This window comes from Rhyacophila brunnea, unplaced genomic scaffold (assembly GCF_057557595.1).
Source record: "Rhyacophila brunnea isolate RB1 unplaced genomic scaffold, BYU_Rbru_1.0 scaffold_8, whole genome shotgun sequence".
NCBI classification, from domain to species: domain Eukaryota; kingdom Metazoa; phylum Arthropoda; class Insecta; order Trichoptera; family Rhyacophilidae; genus Rhyacophila; species Rhyacophila brunnea.
Window position 1 is genome coordinate 8,972,033 of NW_028233350.1, and position 22,871 is coordinate 8,994,903.

A 22,871-nucleotide genomic window follows, 5' to 3' on the forward strand; every position below is an offset into this window, starting at 1 on the left:
GTTATTCCATTTGCACTAGGTCTTCGTAGAGTTACTATGCACTCATGGATTCCTGGAAGCATCGGATGATGATGTTCTATAGTTTTTCTGCGACAAGGTTGTAAGAAATACTTTCTCCATATAGGATCTGGCAATGCTGAGTTGTGAGGTCTGGCATGTCTGCCAACTGACTTTCTCTTAGGTATACTTACATACTGCAGTCTGCAATTTAGATTTAGCTACGTATTTTTTTCGACTTATAAGAGGTAGGTATAAAATGATATCACTGCCATTCTGGCCAGTGTTGACCTGTTTGTCCCTGATAACTATCTTAAAAATAAGGAGCATCAGTTGTATATTCTCCCAAGGTGCAGGACCAACCTGCCACTCGTAATATTATAATATTTTCAACCAAATAGCTTCGGGTGTTGATATATTCCACTTGCGTTAGAGTGAGTTTAGGTAGACGCTATTTTATAAATTCTTAAAATAGGGTCTCCTTAGCAAACTCGGTGTACTTGTTTGAACTTCTATGGATATATAAATTGTATTTTCACTGGTTTTATATGTTAATATTATGTTCTGTTTTATTATTTTCATTATTTTCATTTTTATCGTTTTTTTACTTTTCTTCTTTATAATAAAGTTTCATGTCATATTGTGAATGTCTTAAACTTATAATTTGTAATGTCCATAATATGTTCAAATAAATAAATTGAATGTCTGGTTTCTTCTTGTTGCATGAGTTGCTGGTAGTAACGGAGGAGTTCGGGCGTTTGCGTGATATTGAGAATACCTACCCATTTATATTAATATTATCATTATCAATTTGAATCAATCAACTACAGGATGGAGACCTCCTAACCTAATCCTACTCTTCTACATTTTATGTATTGCCATATTTATCAGAATTGGTAATATTATATACTTACCTATTCGAGGTCTTAATGTCAAACAACACTATCTACAAAAGTGCAACTTTACAGGAGAGCCAAAAATCGTTATTTTAGATTCTTGTAACTCAACAAGGGAAATGTTTATTTAAAACCTAATTTTCATATTTTATAATTTATTGTGTATTGTACATTTATCTTGCTTATGATGATGTTAAAAATTATAGGAATAGTTTTAAAAAAAATATGAAAACAAGGGTAACTTATGTAGTTAACGTTAAACTTTACTAACGATTTAAGAAGGAATTAGAGAAAATTGACATAACGTTGTGTGACTATTATGTAGCCGGAAATGTAAAATTACGTTATCTCAAAAAAAAAAAAAACACTTTTTTGAAGATAATGTTGTTTGACTTTAAGCACTCGTATTTACATAATCATTATAATTATCAAACTGAATCAATCCACTGCAAGATTAAGATCTCCCTAACCTGATTCTACTCTTCTTCGTTCTATGCATTGGCATATTTATCAGAATTGGTGATATTATATACTTAGTTATTTAGATCATTATTATTATTATCAACCTGAAACAATCCACTGCATGATGGAGACCTCCTTAACCTAATTCTACTCTTCTCTGCTATATGCATTGCCATATTTAACAGAATTTGTGATATTATTACATATTTACATCATCGTTATTCTGGACGGAGGCCTCTACAAGATAATTCCATTCCTCTCTAGCCGATGTATTACTAATATTTGTGATAATATAATTATATATACCTACCTACCCATTTCATCATTATCACCATTAGAGGCCATCCATGGACTGAAACTGTATGCGGTTTAGATCCGTGTGCCATACTAAACTTATGATTTTTGTTCATGAAAAAATATTTTTTACTAAATTTGTAAGTGTAAGTGTATGGTATAAATGAATACAATCAGATGCTTATAATAAATAATTTGTGAAAATATATTTCCGTGCAGAAAAGATAAGCTTAGTATGGCACACGGTTCGAAACCGCATACGGTTTCAGTCCATGGATGGCCTATTAGTCTGGATCCATATATTGCTTGATGAAGGCCTTCGAAGCCATGAATTGCGTTGACATATGGAATAATTGGTGTTTTCCGGTTAGCAAGACAGCTGGGTCCAATAGTTGATTATAAATACGATATGGATCAAAAACGAGTTGGTAACTCATGTTATAAAATATAAATTTTTTGTGTCAATATTATAGATTGTCTCTTATAAGGAATTAGAAGGAAATTAAAATTATTACAACGTTTTTATTAGATCGTATTCTTATTTGTCCGGTGGTTGTTTATCCGGTATAAATCTTGCAATCGATTTTTAATTAACTTCCCGACTAAATAGACATTTAAACTTTTAGAATATATCAGAACACAATGCCAATGCATTTTTTAAAATTCTTTTAGCCATCTTTAAGTATATTTAAATTCATTTTTAGTTAATTCTCTTTTGTATGAGAAGTTATTTCGGAAGAAATCCGTAATCCAATCCACTATTACTGGTTGCTAGGAAATTATTAATATATACGTGCGTTACTATGAAAATCAATATGAGTGTCAAAATGACATTTCAGTAATATTTCTATCAAATACAATTTTTTTGATCGTTTATGCTAATTAAGTCAAGTTTATATGATTCAACAGAAAATTTAAAAACTTTGTAAGTATATAAAAAGTTATTTTTATCTTGTAATTATTTATTATTTATTTTATCCATCAGACTACCTCATGGTTAGTATATAATTCAAAAATAATGTACTTTAGGTATATCCGTTTTTAAGTGTTATATAAGTAGTGTAAAAAGACAGTATTTTTTATAGGAACAAAAATAAATATAAGCGTACAGATTGACGCTTCTTTCATAATACGAAAAGAAACTATTTCTTTACCATGTAATAGTTTGTGAATAAGTAAGCAGGTAGATGATAAATGCTAATTTTAAATATGAAAGTGAGTGGCTATCGATTAAAAAACCGATTTATCAATCATTTTGAAATAGATTTCATCTATAATGCTTTTATGTATTGCAAGTGGATATAGGTAAGTATATTAATAATAATTATGAAATTTTAAAGTAGTAGGTACTAGAAATGAAATTGATTTACAAAAAAGGTACCTATCTAATTGTTATGTATGTAATAAAACTTAAACTTATTACTTAAGGAATAAATGTGTTGAAATCTTTTTTAATTCGTCTCTCTCGTGATTAAGGGTCACGACCACTCTGAATCTGCAAGATCCTATCCACATCTATACATGGAAACGGAGCCATTTGCCTAGTACAATAAACAACCAACGAAATATCAGTACGGTGCGATCATGCATGGAGATAAAAATCCAACCATAACCTACGCACGCAGATACAATATTGACATGGAAAAATCCTTACACACGCACCAGGCAGATACACAATGGACCGACTCACTCGAATTCCTCGGCCTTACACTTGATAGGCGACTCACATTCCACATATTATTATCCTGACTGATTTCCATGATAGGGATAGGAAAAGAAAGTTAGATTTTAAATTTATTAATTGAGTTAGCATTTACTTGGTAGAATTCCATTTTACTAGAAATGAAAATATAAATAATATTAAATTCTACAGGTTTTTTTAAATAGGTTTTGTCTATAGCTATTTAGGTTGTAACACCATTGTCACGACTATTCAGATAGGCCGTTTGCATTTGCTTAAATACTATACGTATATATAGAGACAGAATACATTTTTCTATACGTATAGTATTTAAGCAAAGGCAAACGGCCTATCTGAATAGTCTTGATAAAGGTGTTGCAACCGAAATAGCTATCGACAAAACCTTTTTTAAAAATACCTGTAGAATTTAATTTTATTTATATTTTCATTTCTTGTTTGATTTTAAAAGAAAATTACTCTTATACACAGCAATCATCAGACCGTTTATGACTTATGCAATAAGATAATAGATATTTTTTCATTCTAGAAAACTAGAAAGTGACATATTTGCCCTTTTGCCAAAATAAGGAAGACATATTTATAAAAATTAGTTACATACCTACTTGTAGAGTAATTTGAACAGGTATGTAATTTTGTTAAATTCATTTCAGAGTAATTCATCATTTAACTTAATGCATATATAGATGAATTATAATATACTCTAAATTTGCAATCATTACACGTAATATTACGCATACAACAATCTCTTCTACCCAGGGTCACTAGTCTAAACTTAAATCAATATTTAATTAGTATGCAACGAGAATTTAATAATATTTAAAGTCATTATAAATAATAAAGCGCAATAGCGTCTAAAAACCCGTTTTATGATGTACTTTTTCCGGCTTTTGTGAACGATTACGATATTGTCACAATTCTGTCATAAGTGGTATTGTATAGTTTTTAGTTATGATGTTTATACAATAGAGTCGAATTTGGTGTAGAAAATACTTGAAATTGATCAATAATGTGGAAGTATATTATATTGATGAAAGGCCGAAACTACATTTATTTCTAATTAATTCAATTAGAAACGGGTTGACCAAATGTTAATAACTTTGTCCATAATGTCCAGAATATATTTAAATGATAATGGTATCAATAAAAATACATCAAAAATATGAAACTGTAGAATGCATTTTATCATTGTCATATTTTAGAAATCTTGTTTGGAAAACTAATTTAAATAATAAAATTTCATATAAACATATTATAAAACGTTTTCTTATTAAAACTATCGTTTAGAGAAATGTTCTTATTGTACTTATACCTATCTACGAAATATTTTTTTTCCTAATGTATTATTGACAATTAATACGTTGACTAATTGAATTCTTTCATAATATTATCATTTAATGATAATTTTAATGACCCTACCAAATTTTCTATATAATAAATAATTATCGTCATTAGTTTAAGTATCTACCTAAATAATTGTTAAATCGCCATTTTGATTTATGACGACGGTGATGATAATTTTATTATTGATAACATTGATAATATTTGAATAAATAATAGAGACACGCAACTAATTTTTACTACAAAAATTTTAAAATAATGATTACTTCGTCTAAATAATAATAAAATCATAATTATTATTTTAAATTTCCAAATAATGTGGTGCATTTGAATTTAATATATTGATAGTATTTCATTGGTAATTAGGGAATCCAATCCTGAGCCAAAATTCTGATCCCGGGATTTCGGGATTACAATTTGACAATCCCGGGATCCCGGGAATGGTCCTGGGATTAGCATTTTTTCCATAGTTAATATTATATATCGTATATATTTACAAATAACATTGATAAAATCAGTCAAAAATAAATCTAGTATAATTTCTACTATTTAAGACATTTTTATTGTTAATATTGTGTACGTTTAATCTTGAAAATACATAAGTTTAATGGAGTAAATAATATTGCAATATAAATAATAATGTAAATTTAATATAAGATTGATGTTTCTTATAGTAAAGACTTAATGAATGGGTTAGCGAGATTTAAAATACTAAAGCAAATCGTAGTGTATGGCCTTTCCGCTTCATAAATCTAATTAGTCAGCCAAATATGAAACTGCCGTAAAACGTATGAGATCATGGTGGAATTACTTTGTTAAAAGTGCAAAGCATTGTTTTTTTTAATCTTTTTCATTTTTATTAATTTATGTGAAAAAATAAAATGAATCGGCAACTTACATATGGGTATAAATCAAACTTCATTAAAACTCAGTTTATTTCTAATTTTGTTATTTGTTATTAAAAGTATTTTTTTCTGTTATATTTAAGTTTTTATTTTATTTTCCATAAAAATTGATAAGAAATCAATCCTGAAATCTTCGGGATTATGTTTACCAATCCCGGGATTCATAGGTATCTAAAATAGCTTGTGATCCCGGGATTGGAATCCCTATTGGTAATGAATTAAAAACACAACCTTTATTATAATTGTACTGAAATTTATATTTATGCATAATATTATATTCATGGAAAAATTATTTTTATCTAATAATTTTCAAATGTATTAAATTTAAAAAGCATCAGTGGTGTGAATTAGATGCACGTTATAATAGTGTAAATGATGCCCGTCTCTCAATTTATGCGTTATGCATTCGAGTCGCTATGGACAGTGGATGGCGGATTAATTTATTTCATGTACCTAATGTTTTTCAATGTGTTCTTTAAAAAATATATATTAAAATGAAGTCATACAACAATTTCTAGTGATATGTAGTCACGAAATTATAACATTTACAAATAAGTATTTTGAAATTAAAGCGCGATAAAAAATTATCATATTAATATAATATATTTGATATGAACAAAAAAGTTTCGCTCGTTGAAAGCATTTTTTCTCCAGAAAAAATAATATTCTATAGATAAAACAAGAAAATAGATTAATACAATGATTATTTTAAAATCTTTGACTTAAAATATTAAAATAGAGAACTCGTCCACCTATATTCATTGATAAAATAATCATAAAAACACTAATAAGTAGTATGAACATTATCGATTTCTTAAATACAAATTTATTATTTAAAATATTAGATATTCCCATATAAATGATGGCCATTTTGAAAACATTTTAAAAAAGTTCTATTCAAATAATCAGTTCATTTATTAATTTTCTACCTAGATATTCAATTCTTTCCCAAAATAATTCTCTCGGATTTGAGCTAAACCATAAGCTAATCACCCTTCCGACGTAGTTTTCACTACTAAATCAGGTCTGGAGAATTTAGTGGATGTGCCATACTTCCCATTTAAACTACTCTAGTTATTGAAATGCCTTTTGTGGGTTATAGGATCTGGCGTGATGAAAAATGACACCCTTCCTATTCACCAGGATTTATAATTTTAGCTGGTCCATGATACATTCACCTTATTCTGCTGACCTGGCACCATTAGACTACCATCTTTTACGCAGTCTACAAAATCATATTAATGGAAAATGGGTACAAAAGATGATGTACGAAGTGAGGTTGAGTCATTATTCAGCTTAAAACTAAGAGAATCACCAAAGAATTGAAATGTTAAAGGCAAGATGGGAACAAATCCTAAATATATCTTGGATTAAAAAACATTTTGTTTAACATTTAAAATATTACTAAAATACCCCATTATTTATGGAATGATAAAATAGTTTATAAAGTTATATATTATATTATATTTAAATTGCATGATCCATAATTCTGTCAGTATATTATGTCACTAGTGCTGTAATACTTTACCTTAAGACAATCTCCACTCTCAATTCCCGCATTATGGTTCGTCTTTGAGCGGATATTATAATTTACTTTCTTTAAAATAAATAAGTAGTTTAATCTTATATAAAATTTTATGATAGTTTTATATAACAGGTATATAACAATTTAACAATATGTCAAAAGAATAAAGTTTCAGGCTTATTTTACATTTTTTATTTATTCATATTTTATCAAAAATATTGTATAATAGATACTTAAAATTAAATGATTGTTTTACTTTAGATATTATTTAACGTTTCGTAAGTTCATTTTGGCAAATTTTATTATAAAAGCGTGGTTTCAAACAAATAAATAATATTCAAAAATGTGTGCAGCTGTTCAGTCAGATATTACCTTATATATAAGTATGTTACAACAATAAGGTTGTTTGATGAATAAATGAATTTTATAGAATCGATCTTATGTACATATTATAAGGAAAATACTATTAAATATTTTTGTATTAATTTTTTTCACCATTTCACCTTACTATGTATTAATCAAAATCTTATGTATATTAATATTCGTTAATATTTAATAATAGAAAATGATAATTTTATTATTATAAATACTTTGTATTGGTAATATCAAAGTTCATTATTATAGTGCTGAGAAGATGGAAAATACATCTTTTTATGAATACTTGAATAATATCTTTAATATATTTGCTAAAACATCCAATTTATGATGGTAAAAAAATGTTGTACATATAATTTTTAAAAAGTCACTTTTGTTTATAGTGCAATTGATGAGTCATCAGATGGAGTCGTGGTCTCTTGGTTAGAAATTTTACTTTCACTTGTAATACCAGCTGTCGGCGTTACGGTATCTGACTTAGATGCAGCTCCCTGGAATCGTACATCAATTGAGAATTCTTCTTCTGTAGTTACTTCAGGTGACGCTGCTTCGGTACTTGTTGGAATGATATTATTATCACTACTACTCTTATCAGTTGAAGGGAGAGGTTCCACGTTTGGTCGTTCTGCTTCGACTTCTGGTTGGACTGCTTCAGGAGTTTGTGGTATTTTATCCGGAACTTCAGGTATTGCTTCAGGTTGTTGCGGAGTTTGTGGTATTTCTTCTGAAGTTTGTGGAAAGTCTTCTGGATTTTGTGGTATTTCTATTGGAAATTGTGGGATTTGTTCTGGATTCCGTGGAACTTCTTTGGGAATTTGTGGCGGGTTTCCGGAAACATCTTCGTTGTCGCAGTCATTATTTACATTATAATTTGGTCTATTTAAAAACCATGGATTTTGTTGAATAAATGACGGGTTTGGAAAAGCCATAATTGCAGGGAAAAATCCAAATCCTTTTTGGTTGTTAAACACATTTTTATTGTTAATATTATTATTTAAAAATGCATTGTTAAATGCAGCCAATGGGTTACCCTGATTTAACATATTATTAAATTGTACTGGTGGAAAGTATACCCAAGAATTAGTAAATGGGTCGTAAATACAATTTGTATAATCTTGAATATTATTCTGAACGTTAGCGTGTCGTGATATTCTATAATGATCTGTAACTCTTGCAGGGAAAATCATCGAATTTACACCTTCATTAAATTCACTATTAAAATTACTATTACTTTCAATAAAACTGTCACTCACATCGCGTTTGTATCTCAATTTATCGAGAAAAATCGAGCTACAGTTTATACAATTAAAACACAAAAACACCAGTAAACATTGAATGGTTAAGTGCGTACCGCGGGTCATTATTTTAGTAGAATGCATTTTAAGCACTCGATAACAGGACGAAACTAAAACAGATGTTAAGCCTAACAGATCTTTTATTCCACTGGTAAAAGAAGCCATCACCTCTAGTATTGATAGCACGCGATAATTAAGTAGTCAAATATAAACCAGTTTTCGGTACGGAGAGATTTCAGTGCAGTGCGTATCATTACCAATTTATTTGATAATTAATAATAATATATTATTATACTTCATGTTGATGATTGTGGAATAAAATATTATGTTGTAAGTTGGTGTAAATATATCGTTATAACTTGCATGTAAACTAAAAATAGTAATTGAAGTGTTGAGAATTGAACGAATTGACTTCATAGTTAAATATACGATTATATACAATGACCGCGTGGCTTAAGCGTTGGCCTATAGCGCCGTGAGTCCCAGGTTCAAATCCTGAGTCTGGCAAGTATACATATTCTTTTTCAATTTGTGTACGAGTCAGAGTAAGGACCCAATATGTTGAGCAAGTGTCTGACACCCATTTCTCGTAAAAATAAAAAAAATGTCAATACAAACCTCAGTGGAGGCCCATATTATTATGATCTATGATCTACGATTAGGATCGCACATGGTCAAATTAATTAATATTCCATGTACTTAAATGTGGTCTTAATACTTTGGACGCTGAAGACGCACCTGGCGCGTAATGACCAGGCAGCCGATCGATGTAATTAACATACATTTTAAAAGTGATAATTAAAAAATTATTACCTAGTCAGCAGCGAATGAGTAATAGCAAATTATTTATAATTACTAATACAATCAAAACATATTGATATTTTTATTTTTTGTGTTTATTAATGTTTTTAGTATTTCAAGGATAACAAGTGAAGCCAATATATTAAAATAACATATTATGACGTTGCCATTATAATAGATTATAACAAAATTTTACACTCGGTAACCCATGTAATGTAATTTAATACTGAAACTAAGATAATATTTTTATGACTATATACACAAAGCAGTTATGTTTGCCTCATAAGTAGAGCGTTGGAGCGGAGCTCGGAGCAGGAGCACGGAGCAGTGGAGCAATGGGGTTTTACCTGGAGCAGAAGCGAAGTCAGAGCGCCGAAAATGTATAGTACCTACTCAATTTTCCTCTTGAAATCCATTGAAAATATTATATTTGACACTTTGCAACACTGGACTTATTTGAAATACGGCAAGATTGCCGAGTGATAAATAACATCTTTTTTTGACAGAAAAAGCAGATAATGAATGACGATTAATTGCTCTTGGAAATTTTGTTTAATATAATTAATAACGAAAATGACGAATAATAAACCTTATGTCAAAACTACTTATTTTTTAGAAAAAAATAACATTAGTTTGTATAGGTACATATAATATACAACATATTTAAACTTTTTACTCGGAGCAAAGCAGACCCTGGAGCAGAGCTGGTGCAGGTATTAGGTCTCGGAGCGGAGTAACTCAAAAAAGGGTCCACTCCAACCCTCTTCTCATAAGTAAACCGTAGGTAAGTGGTGATGTAAAAATGTGTGTAATTATATTTTACTTGCACCTATTTAATCATTATCCTCTCATATATATACAAATATATTCAAATTTTTCAAAAGATTCAGCGTTTACTTGGTGGTAATCCATGAGTATCTATAAAATACGTTTATCACTTAGTATTCACCAAATATAAACATTGTTTTATGATACCGACGTATTTATTTAGTTTCCTTCTATCCAATTATAACTTGGAATATTACCAACTAGGTATATTTTTCTCGTAGTACATAACTCCTTTATAAATTGACTATACAGTACTTATAAATAATTATTATATAAATATATAAATTATATACTTCTAATTGATAATGCTAACCATGTAAGTAACGCACGTGTCGTAAATAATCGTTATGTATTGAATATAATAATTTTTATAGTGCACAGTTTTTATAGGTACGAGGCGTTAATATGTTGAGTTTTATACATACTTCATTTAATGAGTAGAAATTGAATTCATTTTTATATTTCCAGGGATGGGAAATAAAACTGGACCCTGTAAATTATCAGGGTATATAATAAGGTAGGGGGGTTAATGGATCACAACTTTTAGCAATAAACGGTGTTTAATCAAAGAAATAGTTGAAATGGTGTGGCTTAAGTATCAATAATTGGTGAAAAGTTAAAGCCCGAATATCCACGCCAACATGCTAGATCTAAGTGATGATAATATTATATTGTATTTTTAAAGATGTAGCTCATCCCTATTAGCGTATGATGGCATGTATGGACTGCTTTCTCAAAATTAAACACCCTACTCCGCGTGGTTAATATCGTGGTTAAGTCAAATTATTCGGCTAGTTGTTTTGAGAAAGCTCCCCCAAAACGAAGGCATCAATCACTACCTACAATCATCGAAAAACACAATAACGCTTGTATTCAATACAATACATTTTACTCTATAAGGTCTATAATATAATAATATGTAGTCCGATACGGAACTTGGACGCTTCTGAAAAAGGTTTTTTAACTAATTTATTTAAAGGTATTTAAGTCATTTGCTTGACCTATAGAGTCTATAAAAGCCGGATATAAAAACTACATAATATGATCGTCACGTCTTATGACTTCATAAGCGAACTCGTTTCAAAGAGTTTCGTAGATCATGATAATATATGGGCCTTCACATTGTGAAGGTTTGTTTTAACAAATTTTTGTTTTCACGAGGAATGGATATTTTTTTTTAGAATTATTAATAACCATGTCCTTACTTTTTCGTACAAGGTGGTTGTAAGTAATTTTTAACAATCACAAACATCCATGATTTAAGAAAAACACATACATATTGTGTCCTCATCGGGAATCAAACCCAGAACTCTCAAGTGGAAAACCAGCGCCTTGCGCACTGCACTACGAGAGCCGCCAAGGAATTGATGTTAGCCATTTGCTTAACCTATTACGTCCATCCTCTGACTTCAAACAAAAATTGAAAAACAATATGTGTATTTGCCAGACCCAGGACTGGAACCTGGGACCCATGACATCATAAGTCGACGCGTGACCCGCCGACTATCGTGTTATCATCATCATATCATATTACCTTGAGGTAAAACATATTATTTTTCTTATACGCCAAATAATATTATGATCATTAGATTGGATATGGACTGACGCCACTGGTTATATGCGTAAGGTAATACCTGAGAATTTCAGATAGTTGTACTGGATTTACCTACGAAATGAAACATGATTAGGTATTACCTAAAAATAATACCCACAATGTAGTAATAAACATGTGCCTACGACTATTTTCCTGTTCCGATTATTTGTAAATGAGTGGAATTCTTCAGTGAGATTTTCATAAATATATAAATAATTAACACGGAATTTATTGATAGTAAATTTGTTTAATAATATTGCATTATAAAGTGTATCTACATAATTTTTATCAGACGGGGTTGATCCACTAATGGATTAAGGTCTGACTTTACTATTTTTATTTCTCTCCATGCTTAGATTTTCTACTACGCCATTCGCTTCCGTCTTAACCAGAGCATTGGAGCGGAGCTCAGAGCAAGACCACGGATCAGTGGAGCAATAGGGTTTTACCCGGAGCAGGAGCGGAAACACCGAAAATTTGTAGTGCACCACTGCTCCGGATGTTTTTTATTATTAAATTTCCGTAATTATACTTATTTTTTAATTGAACATACTTACATAACTTGAAAACACCTCATAAAAATCATATTTGAAAAAAATACAAAACTCGACAGGTTTTGAACCCGTATAACCATTGGTCCATTGGTGCTTTTTTTTCAAATATGATTTTTTCTAGTGGGTATATATCTGAGGTGTTTTAAAGTTATGTATGTTCAATATATGAATTGTTATATTCTCAAAATCTTGTGAATTATTTATTGAATAAAAGAAATGGTTTATTATTTTTTAATGTTTTAACATTGTTGTATACATATAACATTGTTGTATACCCGGAGCGGAGCACCTCAAAAAAGGGTTTACTCCAACCCTCTGGTCTTAACCACTTGTTCAAATCAGTGACTTTTGTGGTGATATCATTGATGTTAAGTGCCTCTAATAACAATTTCTGTATAGATCTTCCAATCGTCGAGCAACATGTAGGTACAATAATTTATTATTAATTTAGCAACATCTATAATATTGCGTAACTACTCGTATTTAGTTGTGTACCCATTTCTTTCTTTAGGGTACCTTGTGTCATGTCTATTATGTACCTTTCAATATGACGTTACACTGCTCTTAATTTGTAACATCAAGCACGCGTGAGCACCGGCCAAAGACATTAATTTGATGGACACGCAATCAACGTTGTTAAAAGCATCTTTATTGCCAGATGTTAACATTTTTGATTCACCTAGCTTGCGAAATATAAATCAGACATTCAATCTAGAATTTTTCAACACCGCAAACAGTTTAAAATGTTTCATAATAAAAACATAACACCAGATTTTCTTGGAAATCAAAATGCTGTCATTGTCTAACTTATATTAACATTAACTTAAATGTAACAAACAATATACGAGTATTATAACAATGACTAAATTTCGTACTTATGTTAATTTTTAGTTGTACGACTTATTTGTTAGTAGCAAAACAATGAATAACTAGGTATTCGTCAATATTTGATTTTGTAAAAAAAATCTTGGTTCTGGTCGTTCTCTGTTATTATTAAAAAAAAAATATCGAAATATTGAAGAACTGCAGTTAATACTTTAAAGACAATATATTATGTCACTTTTTAATTATATACATTGTTATATAGATACACGTTTGTGAAAATGCAACGCAAACTATGTACCAATTTATATTGTATAAGTACTTATATGTCATAATATAATAATGTATGTAGGTATATACTTTATATATTCTTGGAATGTTTCATATATAGTCACGGGTAATTTAGTCAGTCCGTCTACTGTATCTTTAAAAGCATTTTGTTAGAATACTAATAATATTATTTAACTATGTTTAGAAAATGGTATCAAGGTATATACATATTTATGAAATAACCTTAGATGGTATTGAAGTTCAGAGAAAATTATAAAGATTACGACGAATAGTATTTTTACAACTACTTCTACAGTCATTTAGATTATTTTGAGTGATTAAACTTAAAAACGAAATATTTTTTTTAGATTTTATTAAATAAAAACCAAACAATTTGTATATTATGTTTATAAGAAAAATGACCGCCTGTACATTTAGAGTTATACAGAAGGAACGAAGTCAAATGCATAATTTTCTGTTTTCAAGAAGGCTCGGGCTTAAACCATATTATGTTTAAGATCAGAATAATTAAAATACCAGCAAGCATTTTTGAGAAAAATAAACATCGTTCAAGCAAAGGAGATATATTAAAGCTTACATCCAATGAATGTTTTTCAACTAGGTACTACATTATATCAGTATTGGTCTATTGAGTTTTAATTTAGATGTTTACGTACCGAATCATAATAAGATGCTTAATAAATGCTTTTATGATGAGTTTCTATGAGAACATTTTGGGACCATAAAATCTTAACAGAGGTGGCTTCAAAACGTTCCTAAAGGTCAAGAGAAATTGTACCTACCATCAAGCGCAGAAAGGCAGTGTACTTCCGCCATATTTCCTGCAATGAGACATACGATTTATTTCAACTCATAATGTAATAAAAGGTTAAGAGAAGCAGAGGTATTCAAGTGAATAATACGTGTGGCCATTGATTTATGTTTTTGTGAATTGTGAACTGAAAAAAACACAATGGTAAATTTTATATTAATCTATCAAATATAATAATTATTACCAGTTAAGAAGATTCGTGTCTGGAAACTTGTACGTGTGTAGTTCGCCGTATTACTCTTCACCGTGAAATGTTATATCGGAAATATATGGCTGTATATTAAGACGGTACTTCAGTGAAACGGCAAATAATTTTCAACTATAGGTGCGACGAAATTTCGGACTGGCTGGCAATCGGAGAGCGAAAGTCGAGCTGTGAATACGTCAATTTGTTTTGTGATGGCGACGGGGGAATTAATTTTTAAAGCATGTAAAGATGACTAAAAAACGTTACCCATTTACTTGAAAAAGAAAACATGTCAATGAATATATTATTATTATTAGTAATAGAACAATAAACATAACATTAAATAGACGCAGGTTGACTTTTTATGATAAATTATGTTTTGTTCTGCACGCGTCATTTGCACAATCTTCGCGTCACATAGTCACGATCGTTTTAGACCGTGCCCCAGCTGAAGTATAACGTTAAAGATCATCCAACCTCTTTGGGTCGTATAGTACTGACATAAAATTCATGTCTAAATAAAACACAGTTCTTGTCTCACCTTACACTTTACAGGAAGCCAGCAGCAAACAAATTTTGAAAATAGCCAAAATACTGGACTCTTTGTTAGGTTAGGTTAGGTCTTCATTTTTGAATTCATGAATTTTGCTAAAATCAGCTATGAAAAATTAATTAATGTTCATATTGAATCTAATTAAATTGGAGACCGTATAGTGTACGGTCACCTCTTTCCGATAAAAAAGCTCACGGCAAACTGTGCCACGGTGGAATATTTTACGTACAATTTACACGTAACCGTTAAGATTGATAAATGAAAGAGCTTGGAGAAACGTATATATAAATATCTCATTTTTTTTCATTAATAAACAATCATCAATCTCGGGTACTAACTGTTGTCAGGTGGGTTAACTCAGCTACATACTTACCATTCATCAGTGGCGAAGACTCTATACTAAGCGATTATTTGAAGCCTACCTTCTTAAGAAAAATATTTTTTAATTGCATATTGACTTATTTATATAATCAATCGACTATATTACATTCTATAAAATAATTTATTTTGCCAACGAGAGATGCCGTATGTGTAGGAATGTATTATACAGATAAATTAAAAAACAATCTGCAAAGGTTTTAAAAAATATATCACAGCGCGCCATCTGTCTTGAAGTAAATAAAGTTCGGATTATGTTTCAAGTAATTCTCAATTTTTTTCATATGGACTTTACGTAACGTAGCCATGCCCAGTCTATCGAATTGTATGAACTAATGTAAGCTTCGATCGCAGAGCCTAAAACCGTCGCACATAATACTGTTGTCATGACTCATGACAGCACTTGTCCAAAATAATTAATTATTAGATAATTTAAAAAATAATTTCTATGGTGTTTAATAGAATAAAATACAAATAGACTGTTTTTAAAAATAAAAAGAACTTTTATCTAATGATTTTTGATGTGTATAAATGGTTTGAAAATCACGTAATTTGAACTGATCGCTTAATTTTATGTCATCAGTGAGATTTTGACGATTCATTAAATTAGTGTGTCGTTGTCATTAGTGTGTACCTATTCATTAGTAGTAATATCGTATTACCTTTTTATTTCTCGTAAGTATACCTGACAATTGTGTTCTTTTTATCAGATCTCCACAGCCTACCTCATTCCAAACGTCACCCTTCGCTAATAACTAGATATGTAACTACTGTCTTGTTAATTTGTTTTCTTGTGTTTTTATTGCCTTTTCCTTTTTATTGTTCATACAGTTTTTAGCTAAGCTAGCTAGAAATTGAAGCAAAAACGGTGCACGGGTTTTTTGTGCAGATCAAATTTTAAAATTAAAACTTGATAGCAGATGAAACATGACGGGAAGAATTTTTTTTATGTAACTATCGTTCGATTTGATTGATTTTACGATGATATTATAACATACGAAAATCATACAGATTCAGAATCACACAATACAGTCGCAACAATTAAAATATACCTTTTAATTTCGTTTGTTTTAATTTTCCGATAGACCACATACTTACTTACATTACAATGTTACATTTATTTTTCTGTTTCAATACATAACAATATACCCGATGTATCAATTTCAACGTGAAAATAAAGTACCTATGGTTCAAATAAGATTGCCCTACGATTTTCCGGTGAAATTTGTGAAGCATGTCAGTGCTGTAATTCAGGTAGGCAGCTTCACCTCTGGGAGACATTTACGTGATTGAGGTGACGAGAATAAGCTCCAAGACTTACTTAAGCCGTAGTTACACGCCCTGCGACTCGTCACACTTCACTTGGCGGCATTAACGAAGTCAGCCTTAATAATTTCTCATCATATTCAAATAAGGAACAGGCACTGGTTTCGTGTAGCACCGGTTTGAGAAAATGCTTTGATGATTCGTACGAGTATTGACAATTTTAACGTGATTAATGCTAATTGAATGGAAAATATAACTTGTAGAAATACGAGATAATATGTATTAGGTAAAGTTGAAAAAAAGAGTGTGCTAACAGCAGTGGCGAAGGGTGAATGAAGGCTGTCAAGATCCGAAATAACTAGTGTTCATTAAACTATGACTATAATAAAATTTACAGATTGTGTTGGTTAGTTTTTCAAATTTAATTAAACCCTGCGAAACCAAACCATAATACATAATAGTCAAAAAATACTCGTCTATCTATAAAATATCTTTAACTATGACATTAAATCATACATCATTTTGGATATTTTATAGATATTATATTATGGCTTGGTTTGGGCAGGGCTTGATAAAAAAAAATGACCAACAAGATAATATTGTGTAATATGTATTCTTAATCCAACGAAAACAAATAAGTATGAATGAAAAAATGTGCACAATTTCGTCGGATCGCCCAAAGCATACCAAAACAATTATGGTTTGGTTTGGGCAGAGTTTAATTGTTTTTTTTTTATTTAATTTAACCAACATCACCTGTAAATTAAAGTCTTGAAGGTTCAATAAAAACAAATATGTATGATTGACAAAGTTTCATGTGCACTATTTTTGTCGAATCTAAACAGCCTACCTCTGTCCTTCGCCACTGGCTAACAGTATAATAAAATTAATTAAATAAAGGCAAAAAGCTACATTTGCACTAAGAAATAATCAAGATAAAACTTTCTAAGCTAATAGGTACATATTACATTTGCTTATTGTATCAATTAAGAGGTCTTCATCTTATTACATTATAAAATTCTATCGGTTTTAGAAATATGACAAGGTTTTTTTATTATTATCAAAGCTTGCCTACAGTGTTGACAACTCTGATTGACAAAAACATGCAAGACGCTATTTTAAAATTTTAAAACATGCTATTTGACATGAAAAAACACTAAATTATGTGAACGTAAAATTGAAAGTAAATTTACTAAGAACGAAGTCAATACCTTTGCTTTCGCGTATCGAAAAAGTGTAGAATTCGAAAAAGTGTCGATAGTGTAAAAAACGTATATTTTAACACAAATATATTTCAAAATTATCAACAAATACCTAGTTAAGTACCTATATTGTGTCAACGGCATTCAAGTTTCCTTACGTGTTTGAAGACGATAGCTTCTTTCTTGTAAAGCCTCAATTACATTGAGCTTCTTTACGAGCTGTTTGTTGGCGAATTTATAATCTGCCTGTAAAGTCGCCCAGTGTAATCATCGAACATGTTAGCTTGTTGAATTAATTGAAGCTTAAGACGGAATTAAAGAACAAACGTTTGAGATGAATAATTGTTAAATTATTATTTTATATACCTACCCGGAAATTCGGAGTGATATAAAAAAACAATAAATAATGCATGAAGTTGTTTTTCGTGTTTTATTTCTCACTAAAATAGTCACCGACCTACCTGCATTAAGTATATTATAGTCAGAAAATTGAAACGCAGGAAAATAAATAAACTAAATGTCTAGCGTTTTTTCAATACATTTAAAGCTGTTGCAGGCATAAAAAAGAGCTAGTAAAAACGCCTATCGAAAAATGCTAGATCTGACAAGAAAAACACTAATTTGGCCAGGCTGCTTACCTTCTTGCCTATAATATTACTGCGTACAGTAAATATTTGAAAAATAATAAAGTGTTTTCAATCTTTAAAATTTTCACAGTAAAACAAATATGTATATGCCCGCTGCCCTGTACTTGATTATAACTGTGTTCCAGGTCAAAAACCAGTTGGGAATTCCTGTTGCTAGATTGCTAGATGCTAGATTGATGTCAGTAAAAGCTTTAACCGATGCACTACGGAGAAAGGAATATGCCCAGCGACTGTTTTCTAAAACAACACGACGTTTACTTTACATGTAAAAAATGTGACTAGGTATATTGCAGGTTGACCCACCGGCCACCTTTAGGATAGATACAATCCCACGGAATTTTGTCTGATATGAACTATACAAATTAATTTATTCATTCTATCAAGGTGTGGACCGCATTCGTCGTAAACACTTAGTAGATGTTGTAAACGTAGAAGGAAAAAAAATGTGTATACGCGTCATAATTTGAATGGGTAAATACTTTTAAATACAAATTATCCTTTGTATTTATTGAAAAATACCTCCGACGCATACAAATCATTCAATACAAATTATTGAATTGACATTTTTTTACAAATCTTGCGTACCTACCTACGTCAGTCTTGAATAAAATTAAAATAAATCTTAACTTTATCATGCCAAGAATATTTGAAGAATGTCGATATTATACCAGTTTAATACTTTTGTACATTTTATATACTTAGCTGTTATAGTCACATTCACTTTCTGTGGAATGGAATATCACATTTATTTGTAAATAAATCATCGTTATCATCATCAGCCTGAATATATCCACTGCTGGATGAAGGCCTCTCCAAGCTGATTCCACTTATCTCGGACCTGTGCGTTGCATTGCCACGTACTTTCGCAGAACTTAACCATTTCATCCATCCAGTGGCGTTATGTCTACCTATTATGGATACCGCAGGATGATAAGATTTGTCCAGCGATTGTCCCTTCTTCTAACTATGTATCCAGCCCATTTCCATTTGAGGTTTTTAGCGAACTCTATTACATCGCAAACCCTTATCTGTTTAATTATCCAATCATTCCACTTATCTCGGTCCTGTTCGTTGCGTTGCCACATACTACCGCAGAACTTAACCATGTCATCCATCCAGCGGCCTTATGTCTACCTCTAGATACCACAGGATGACAAGATTTGTCCAGCTATTGTCCCTTCTTCTAGCTATGTATCCAACCCATTTCTATTTGAGGTTTTTAGCGAACTCTATCACATTGCAAATCCTTGTCTGTTTAATTATCCAATCATTCCACGTTATGCCCAGCATGTACCTCTCCATACCACGCTGTGCTTCTCTATGTTTCTGGATCTCTCTTTTACTTAGGGTACACGCATATGTGAGTACGGGAAGCACACACTGGTTGAACACTTCGTGCTTTAGGCGCAGTGGGAGGTTATTTTTGATGAAATTATTCAGGCGGCCAAAAGCACTACAGCCCAGCTTTACTCTACGAACAAATAAATATCACGGTGAAAATATATAGTATTTAAAAAAAAACATCTCTTATACGATCATTAGTGTATTTTTTTTTTAACTTTTAATCAAACTATCAAAAGATCATTTTGATGTCTTTTACGTCATTTTGATATTTTATATTTTCTATGAACTGTTAGAACGAAAATTTAAACAACAAATAGTAAGTAGGAATCATGCCAACAGAGGTCATGGGTAGTTGCTCCTGGGACACTCTCGGCACAACTTTGAAGAGCTCCTAACGTTCGTAACGCCACGATATACGCCTGCATAATGGGTGTGGAGACGTGGCGAATGCTGGGGGAAAAGCAAATCAAATAGTAAACCTGCATAATTTATTTTAATTGTTATTGTGATTAATGTATTAATTCACTTGGTGGGCGACGCGGGGCGTGGCTATAGACCGAGGGAAGTGACGTGCTTATATTTATCATATATTCTGATGCTGAACAACGATATTCTGAAATATTAGTAGTTATATAATTAATATTATTATGGTGAAATAATCAAACAACATAATATAATACAATATAACTATGAGAAATTATAAATACACGTATTGTAAATTTACTTACTTATTTCACCCTATCGGCATGGTTCAGCATGAGAGCATAAGGTAAAGGTAAAACAAGTACGCACTACTGCCGTGTTAGACTACCTGCAGGTAGATTGATTTTGTCGCAAATTTTCGCAGCATTACGGAAACTTTAACCTCGCCAACGGTATCCTTGGGGAATATCGAATTTTTGGGCGGCGTCCATTTCCCATTCGCAGATATTCACCTCGGGAAACTGCTGCAGAATCTATTGAAGACTTGATATGTGCTCCGTGTGGGACTTCTCCAGGATACATGTGCATGTCATAAGACCTTCAATACATCACCTTTGATTCTGTTTACAAGAATTTGTAACAGAATCTTCAAAGAAACGCTGGGGAGAGTAATTAATATACCTATGTAATTGTGAAAAACGACTGAAAAAGTGATTCACTTGTTTCTAAACAAAATATAAAAAGTGACATCATGACTCATTTGTTTTTCAAACTAATGAAAATGCAGTAAACTGCATTACCGCCCGAGATTTTATTTATTATTTTCGCCAATTGATGTCACTACACAAATAAACTTATAATTTTTAAATAGAATTCAGCCACAGCTATCAGTCAATAAATATACTAATAGTACCTACCTATACCTACATAGTTTAAAAAATCTTCACAAATACACCGATTAGAAAAAATCTTGCAAATAAGTACATTTGCCGAAATCAGACGGATGTGGGCTCGAGTCGCGACGTTACCCATATTTTGTTCAAGATTTTCTATAGCGAGTGTTTTTCTTAGGTGTTTTACAATTATGTATGTACCTACAATAAATAAACAATGTTATATACTTCTTGTCTTGTATAAGTCTTGTGAATTATTACATTCTTTGTATTCAAAGAATGTTTGATTTATTAATGTCAAGTGTCTGAGGAACATAAATGATATGTTTATGATGATGTGTTGAATTATAGTGATTTATAGGTTCAGTTTGAAAACTGATCAATGACAACGTATATTAAACTAATACAATTGAGTCGCTAGAGTCATCATAACTCACAATTTTCATTTTTGTCATTTTTAAGTTAAATGTACCAAGTTATTCTAAGGGAATAAATTATTCCTAACTAATTATTAGTCTATAATATGTTTATATTATAAAGAAAAATAGTTGGATATCAAAAGCCACTGACATCATTGACAAAGTTGACTTTTTGTGTCATAATTCACATTTTTCAATGAATGATGTAAGTTCTGTCATCAAGACCTTTTTAACCAATCGGGGAGCTCTATTTCTCGTAATGAGCCGTGTGTCTGCAGTCATAGGAGTATTATATTAAAAAAAACGGCGCCTTGCGCCTCGCGGGAGGGCGTCGCCCCCTGGCCACCCAGATGATGGTTACTTAAACCCTGACGGCCAAAATTATTAAACATGGATACATGCTTTGCCTACAGATTTTCTGAATGCTGGTTGTCCAAATTCGAAAGAAAAAAATGCCTATCTCTGTTGCTAATGAATTATATACGACTATTTACTTATTCATAAAGTATACGCTTTATAACTTTTCACTTTTTTACTGAACTGATACGCCTCTTTTCGACTGATTACCTCACATTAAATTAGATCAAATGATATTCACTTCTATTAATATAATTATGTAGTAATAAATAAATAAGTAATATATTTAATAAAATATATCACGGAGTGCAAAGTTATAAATGGTGTTGAAGGTGGAAATATATTTTTTAAATTATGAATTATAATTTTACGTTATTCTCAGGAGGAATATTGGAAAACCATCTTGACGAAGAAAACTTACCTAACATACCTAATAAAAACTGCTCATGCACATTACCAAGACTGCAAAAATTAAACGACTTGTCTCTGGTTAAGTATTAAAGAAAATATATAGAACAGCTTGAAATTTGTTAATACTTATAGAATTATCAAAATAAATTGCTGGGCGCGGGTTTACACGTCATCCCCGAAGCGCCACTCACGGCCGTCTGGAGTCTCTAGCGGCCGCACAACTTTTGTGACATTATTTTTTCGTAACGAATTCGCCCGGAAGGTCAAGACAAAAGCACGTATCCAGGCTAAAATGTAAATC